Consider the following 8560-nt stretch of genomic DNA (forward strand, 5'->3'; position numbering starts at 1 on the left):
ATACAGAAGGAAAAATTCATTTTTATTTTCAATTTTTATTAAAAATATTTTTTAGTTTTCATTACTATATTTTTTACTTTTGTGTAAATTTTTTCAAATTCTATTTTACTTCCATCATTTTATTTTAGTCCACTTCAGTGTTTTCACCTTTTCAAATTTCCAAATGATTTCTTTTTTTGTCTTTTTTTTTCTTTTTTGTTTCTTTTTTCTTGAATGCAGAAAGAGAAAAACTTCATTTTTACTTTCAATTTGTATTAAAAATATTTTTCTCTAAATTTTTTTACTATATCTTTTGCTTTTACATAAATTTTTTCAAATTCTATTTTACTTCCATCATTTTATTTTAGTCTACTTCACTGTATTCACCTTGTCAAATTCAAACGATTTCCTTTTTTTCTTTTTCATTTCTTTTCTGTTTGTTGAATGCAAAAAGAGAAAAACTGCATTTTTACTTTCAATTTCTATTTAAAATATTTTTCTTTAAAATTTTTTCCTATATTTTTTGCTTTTATGTAAATTTTTTCAAATTCTATTTTACTTCCATCATTTTATTTTAGTCTACTACAGTGTATTCACTTTTTCAAATTTTCAAACAATTTCCTTTTTCTTCTTTTTTTAATCTTTTTTTTCTCTTTTTGATTTCTTTTCTTTTTCTTGAATACAGAAAAAGAAAAACATTCATATTTATTTTTAATTTTTATTAAAAATATTTTTCTTTAATTTTTTTCGACCATATTCTTTACTTTTGCATATATTTTTTCAAATTCTATTTTACTCCCATCATCTCATTTTAGTCTACTTCAGTGTACTCATTTTTTCAAATTCTCAAACGATTTCCTTCCCTCCCCCCCTTTTTTTCTCTAATCTGTCAAACCACTTTCAACACCCAGACCAAAACACACCTAGGATCTAGCATCATTTATTTGATGTGTGTGTGTGTGTGTGTGTGTGTGTGTGTGTTTAATTTTTTAATTTTAGTATTTTTTATTTTAATTTATTTTAATTTTAATTTTTCTACCTCATTAATTCCTTTTCTCCCTTCAAAATGACAAAACGAAGGAATTCACCCCAAAAGAAAGAGCACGAAGATACGACAGCCAGGGATTTAACCAAAACAGATACAAGCAAGATGTCTGAACCAGAATTTAGAATCACGACAATAAGAATACTAGCCGGAGTTGAAAATAGATTAGAATCCCTTTTGCAGAGAAAAAAGAAGTTAAAAATAGCCAGAATGGAATTAAAAATGCTATAACTGAGTTGCAATCACAGATGGATGCAGCGCAGGAAGGATGGATGAGGCAGAACAGAGAATCAGTGGTATAGAGGACAAACTTATAGAGAATAATGAAGCAGAAAAAAAAGAGGGAGATGAAGGCAAAAGAGCACGATTTAAGAATTAGAGAAATCAGTGACTCTTTAAAAAGGAACAACATCAGAATCATAAAAGTCCCGGAAGAGGAAGAGAGAGAGAAATAGGGGTAGAAGGGTTATGTGAGCCAATCATAGCGGAAAACTTTCCTAACCTGGGGAAAGACACAGACCTCAAAATCCAGGAAGCACAGAAGACCCCCAGTAGATTCAATAAAAACCAACCATCAACAAGGCATATCATACTCAAATTCACAAAATACTCAGGCAAGGAGAGAATCGTGAAAGCAGCAAGGGTAAAAAAGTCCCTAACCTACAAGGGAAGACAGATCAGGTTTGCAGCAGACCTATCCACAGAAACTTGTCAGGCCAGAAAGGAGTGGCAGGATATATTCAGTGTGCTGAATTAGAAAAATATGCAGCCAAGAATTCTTTATCTAGCAAGGCTGTCATTCAAAATAGAAGGAGAGAGAAAAAGTTTCCCAGACAAACAAAAATTAAAGGAGTTTGTGACCACTAAACGAGGCCTGCAAGAAATTTTAAGAGGGACTCTCTGAGGGGAGAAAAGATGAAAAAAAAAATATATATATATATAAATACCAAAAGCAACAAAGATTAGAAAGGACCAGAGAATACCACCAGAAACTCCAACTCTACAAGTATCACAATGGCAATAAATTCATATCTTTCAGTGCTCACTCTAAATGTCAATGGACTCAATGCTCTAATCAAAAGACATAGGGTAACAGAATGGATAAGAAAACAAGATCCATCTACATGCTGTTTGCAGGAGACCCACTTTAGACCTAAAGACACCTTCAGATTGAAAATAAGGGGATGGAGAACCATCTATCATGCTAATGATCAACAAAAGAAAGCCGGAGTAGTCATACTTATATCAGACAATCTAGACTTTAAAGTAAAGACTGGGGGCGCCTGGGTGGCTCAGTCGGTTAAGCGTCCGACTTCAGCCCGGGTCACGATCTCACGGTCCGTGAGTTCGAGCCCCGCGTCGGGCTCTGGGCTGATGGCTCAGAGCCTGGAGCCTGCTTCCGATTCTGTGTCTCCCTCTCTCTCTGCCCCTCCCCCATTCATGCTATGTCTCTCTCTGTCTCAAAAATAAATAAACGTTAAAAAAATTTAAAAAAATAAAAAAATAAAGACTGTATTAAGAGATGCAGAAGAGCATTATATCATAATCAAGAGGTCTAAACTCCAAGAAGACCTAACAATTGTAAACATTCATGCACCAAATGTGAAAGAACCCAAATATATAAATCAATTAATCACAAACATAAAGAAACTCATTGGTAGTAATCCCATAATAGTAGGAGACTTCAACACCCCACTCACAGCAATGGACAGATCATCTAATCAAAAAATCAACAAGGAAACAATGGCTTTGAATGACACACTGGACCAGATGGACTTAACAGATATATTCACAACATTTCATCCTAAAGCAGCAGAATATACATTCTTCTTCAGTGCACATGGAACGTTCTCTAGAATAGACCATATACCGAGACACAAATCAGCCCTAAGTAAGTACAAAATGATCGAGATCATACCATGCGTATTTTCAGACCACAACGCTATGAAACTCGAAATCAACCACAAGAAAACATTTGGAAAGGTAACAAATACTTGGAGACTGAAGAACATTCTACTAAAGAATAAATGGGCTAACCAAGCAGTTAAAGAGGAAATTAAAAAGTATATGGAAGTCAATGAAAATGTTAACACCACAACCCAAAACCTCTGGGACGCAGCAAAGGTGGTCATAAGAGGAAAGTATATAGCAATCCAGGCCTTCCTAAAGAAGGAAGAAAGATCTCAGATACACAACCTAGCCTTACGCCTTAAGGAGCTGGAAAAAGAACAGCCAATAAAACCCCAAACCAGCAGAAGACAGGAAATAATAAAGATTAGAGCAGAAATTAATGTTATCGAAAACAAAAACAAAAACAAAAACAAAAAACAGTAGAACAGATCAGTGAAACCAGAAACTGGTTCTTTGAAAGAATTAACAAAATTGATAAGCCACTAGCCAATTTGATCAAAAAGAAAAAGGAAAGGACCCAAATAAATAAAATCAAGAATGAAAGAGGAGAGATCACAACCAACACAGCAGAAATAAAAATAATAAAAGAATATTATGAGCAATTATATGCCAATAAAATGGGCAATCTGGAAGAAATGGACAAATTCCTAGAAACATATACACTACCAAAACTGAAACAGGAATAAATAGAAAATTTGAACAGACCCATAACCAGTAAGGAAATCGAATTAGTAGTCAAAAATTGGCCAAAAAACAAGAGTCCAGGGCCAGATGGCTTTCCAGGGGAATTCTACCAAACATTTAAGGAAGAGTTAACACCTATTCTCTTGAAGCTGTTTCGAAAAATAGAAATGGAAGGAAAACTTCCAAACTCTTTCTATGAAGCCAGCATTACCTTGATTCCAAAACAAGACAGAGACCCCACTAAAAAGGAGAACTATAGACCAATTTCCCTGATGAACATGGATGCAAAAATCCTCAACAAGATATTAGCCAACCGGTTCCAACAATACATTAAGAAAATTATTCACCACGACCAAGTGGGATTTATACCTGGGATGCAGGGCTGGTTCAATATCTGCAAAACAATTAACGTGATTCATCACATCAATAAAAGAATGGGCAAGAACCATACGATCCTCTCAATAGATGCAGAGAAAGCATTTGACAAAATACAGCATCCTTTCTTGATAAAAACCCTCAAGAAAGTAGGGATAGAAGGAGCATACCTCGAGATCATAAAAGCCATATATGAATGACCCAACTCTAATATCATCCTCAATGGGGAAAAACTGAGAGCTTTCCCCCTAAGGTCAGGAACAAGACAGGGATGTCCATTCTTGCCACTGTTATTCAACATAGTATTGGAAGTCTTACCCTCTGCAATCAGACAATACAAAGAAATAAAAGGCACCCAAATCGGCCAGGAGGAGATCAAACTTTCACTCTTCGCAGATGACACGATACTGTATATGGAAAACCCAAAAGTTTCCACCAAAAAACTGCTAGAACTGATCCATGAATTCAGCAAAGTTGCAGGATATAAAATCAACACACAGAAATCGGTTGCATTCTTATACACCAACAATGAAGCGACAGAAAGAGAAATCAAGGAATCGATCCCATTTACACTTGCATAAAAAAAACCATAAAATACCTAGGAATAAATTTAACCAAAGAGGTGAAAAATCTACACGCTATGCTGAAAACTATAGAAAGCTTATGAAAGAAATTGAAGAAGACATTAAAAAATGAAAAATTCCATGCTCCTGGATAGGAAGAACAAATATTGTTAAAATGTCGATACTACCCAAAACAATCTACATATTCAATGCAATCCCTATCAAAATAACACCAGCATTCTTCACAGAGAATTCTTTAGCATTCTTCACAAATCCTAAAATTTGTATGGAACCAGGAAAGACCCCAAATAGCCAAAGTGATCTTGAAAAAGAAAACCAAAGCAGGAGGCATCACAATCCCAGACTTCAAGCTATACTACAAAGTTGTAACCAACAAGACAGTATAGTACTGGCACAAGAACAGACACTCAGATCAATGGAACAGAATAGAGAACCCAGAAATTGACCCACAAACGTATGGTCAACTAATCTTTGACAAAGCAGGAAAGACTATCCAACGGAATAAAGACAGTCTCCAGCAAGTGGTGCTGGGAAGACTGGACAGCGACATGCAGAAGAATGAACCTGGACCACTTTCTTACACCATACACAAAAATAAACTCAAAATGGATGAAAGACCTAAATGTAAGACAGGAAGCCATCAAAATCCTCAAGGAGAAAGCAGGCAAAAACCTCTTTGATCTTGGCCGCAGCAATTTCTTACTCAACACGTCTCCAGAGGCAAGGGAAACAAAAGCAAAAATGAACTACTGGGACCTCATCAAAATAAAAAGCCTCTGCACAGCAAAGGAAACAATCAGCAAAACTAAAAGGCAACAGACAGAATGGGAGAAGATATTTGCAAATGGCATATCAGATAAAGGGTTAGTGTCCAAAATCTATAAAGAACTTATCAAAGTCAATACCCAAAAAACAAATAATCCAGTGAAGAAATGGGCAAAAGACATGAATAGACACTTCTCCAAAGAAGACATCCAGATGGCCAACTGACACATGAAAAAATGCTCAACATCACTCATCATCAGGGAAATCCAAATCAAAACCACAATGAGATACCACCTTACACCTGTCAGAATGGCTAACATTAACAATTCAGGCAACAACAGATGTTGGCGAGGATGTGGAGAAAGAAGATCTCTTTTGCATTGTTGGTGGGAATGCAAACTGGTGCAGCCACTCTGGAAAACAGTGTGGAGGTTCCTCAAAAAACTAAAAATAGAACTACCCTATGACCCAGTAATTGCACTACTAGGCATTTATCCAAGGGATACTGGTATACTGTTTCGAAGGGACACATGCACCCCCATGTTTATACTAGCGCTATCAACAATAGCCAAAGTATGGAAAGAGCCCAAATGTCCATCGATGGATGAATGGATGAAGAAGATGTGGTATATATATATACAATGGAGTATTACTTGGCAATCAAAAAGAATGAAATCTTGCCATTTGCAACTACGTGGATGGAACTAGAGGGCATTATGCTAAGCGAAATTAGCCAGAGAAAGACAAAAATCATATGACTTCATTCATATGAGGACTTTAAGAGACAAAACAGATGAACATAAGGGAAACAAAAACAGGGAGGGAGACAAAACAGAAGAGACTCATAAATATGGAGAACAAACTGAGGGTTACTGGAGGGGTTTTGGGAGGAGGATGGGCTAAATGGGTAAGGGGCACTAAGGAATCTACTCCTGAAATCATTGTTGCACTATATGCTAACTAATTTGGATGTAAACTTTAAAAAATAAAAAATAAAATTAAAAAAATAATAATAAAATCATCAAGTGGAAGGTTGATGGGAAACTTGATAGCAGATGAAACATGCTGATATCACCTGAGTCCAGTGATCTCTTAATATAAGTTGAAGCGAGACAACAGACATTATGTTCTTTCTGATTTGATGCAATAAAGGAAGAACAGCCTATGAAGTATTTAAAAAAAAAAAAAACCTTTCATATAATCAAGTCTCTAGAGATAATCATTAGTTTAAGGGAAATACTGGGGAGAAAGGAAACATATTAATTAAATGCTAATGCAAAGAACAATTAATTAGCCAAATCCAGATTATGGGAAGATTTATGGGAAAATTGACCCAGATGCTTCAACAAATAAATGGCATGAAAATAAAAGGAGCATCTCAACCACCAGAATAGCCAAAGAAAAAAAGAAAAAAAAGACTAAGAATACCAAGTGTGAGCAAGGACACAGAACAACAGGTTCTCATACATTGCTGGTGGGAATATAAATTGGGAAATCTATAAGGCTACAACTATGACCTAGCAATTGCCATATATTTACCCAAAGAAGTGAGCTCATGTGAGGACAAAAACAGACATACCAAAATGTTTATAGATTTTGTCCATAGTAAACACTGGAAACAAGCTAAATGCCCATCGATAGGAAAATAAGTAAGTAAATGTGTACAATGGAATACGACACACCATATGTTATTTGCAAAACAACATAAATGAATCTCACAGATATGTTGAATGAAAGATGTCAGACACAAGACAGAACGTGGTATGTGATTCCATTTACATGAAGTTCAAAAACAGGCAGAACTAACTAGTGATGACAGAACTCAGAGGAATGGTTACCTCTGGAGGAGGGAATAGGTAGGGAATGGGCACAAAGGAAACTATGGGTATGCCCTGTCTTACCTTATGGAAATATTCTATGTCTTGGGGCTCCTGGGTGGCTCAGTAAGTTGGACATCTGACTTTGGCTCAGGTCATGATCTTGTGGTTCACGAGTTTGAGCCCCGCGTCGGGCTCTGTGCGGACAGCTCGGAGCCTGGAGCCTGCTTCGGATTCTGTGTCTCCCTCTCTCTCTGTTTCTCCCCCTCTCATGCTCTGTCTCTCAAAAATGAATAAATGTTTAAAAAAATTAAAAAAATAAATATTATAGGTCTTAACTTGGGTATTGGCTACATAGTTGTGTCTATATGTAAAAAAATCATCATACTTAAAATTAGTGTATTTATGCACTCTGTTAATATTAATTTCTTTAAGCAGTGTTTTTTAAAAGGAGGACAAATTTTAAAAATCCAGTTTAGGATCCCACATTGCATTCAGTTGTGATATCTCTTTGAGACTCTTCCAATCCAAGATCATGTTTCTGTCTTTCATGACCTTGATACTTTTGAAGAGTACTGGCCAGTTAATGTTCTTCAATTTTAGTTTGTCTGGTGTTTTCTCATTAGATTGAAGTCAAGCATTTTGGGCAAGAACAACACAGACATGATGTTGTGTTCTTCTCAGTGTCTCTTATTCTTTCACATTTATAATATAATTGTCTTAAATAGTTCCTCTACATACATTGAGAACCACATCAAATAGTGGTTTTTATTCAACCATCAAACATAATTTGGAAAACTCAAAAGGAGAAGGAAACTCTTGTATTTCCCAATAGTTTTATTCCTTCCTTTGCTCTTTCTTCCTTTCTGATGCTCTGATATTCCTCCTTTTACCATTTCCTTTTTGTTTCTAGAACTTCCTTTAGCCAGTTTTCAGGGTAGAAAAATTCTGGAGGCAACTTCTCTTAGTTTTCCTTCCTCTGAAAATGTCTTGATTTGTTGTTCAATCCTGGAGGATATTTTCTATGTCACTGAATATAGAATTCTGGTTCTTTTCTTCCGGGATTTGAAAATGTTACACCACTTCCTTCTGGGCTCCATGGCTTCTGTTGAGAAATATACTGTCATTCAAACTGCTTTCTTCTTATAGGTTAAGGTGTCATTTCTCTCTTGCTACTTTCAAGATTTTTTTCTCTGTCTTTACTTTTTATAAGTGTGAGTATAATGTGTCTTGGCACGCATTTCTTTGGGATTATCTTGTTTCATATTTTCTCAGCTTCTTGGTCTTTTGCCAAATTTAGGATGTTTTCATCCATCATTTCTTCAAATTCATTTTAATTTCACTCTCCTTCTCCTCTCCTGGGATTCCAATGACACAAATGTTCTATCTTTTGTTATAGT

Source organism: Neofelis nebulosa, chromosome 16, assembly GCF_028018385.1.
Source record: "Neofelis nebulosa isolate mNeoNeb1 chromosome 16, mNeoNeb1.pri, whole genome shotgun sequence".
In the NCBI taxonomy this organism is placed as follows: Eukaryota; Metazoa; Chordata; class Mammalia; order Carnivora; family Felidae; genus Neofelis; species Neofelis nebulosa.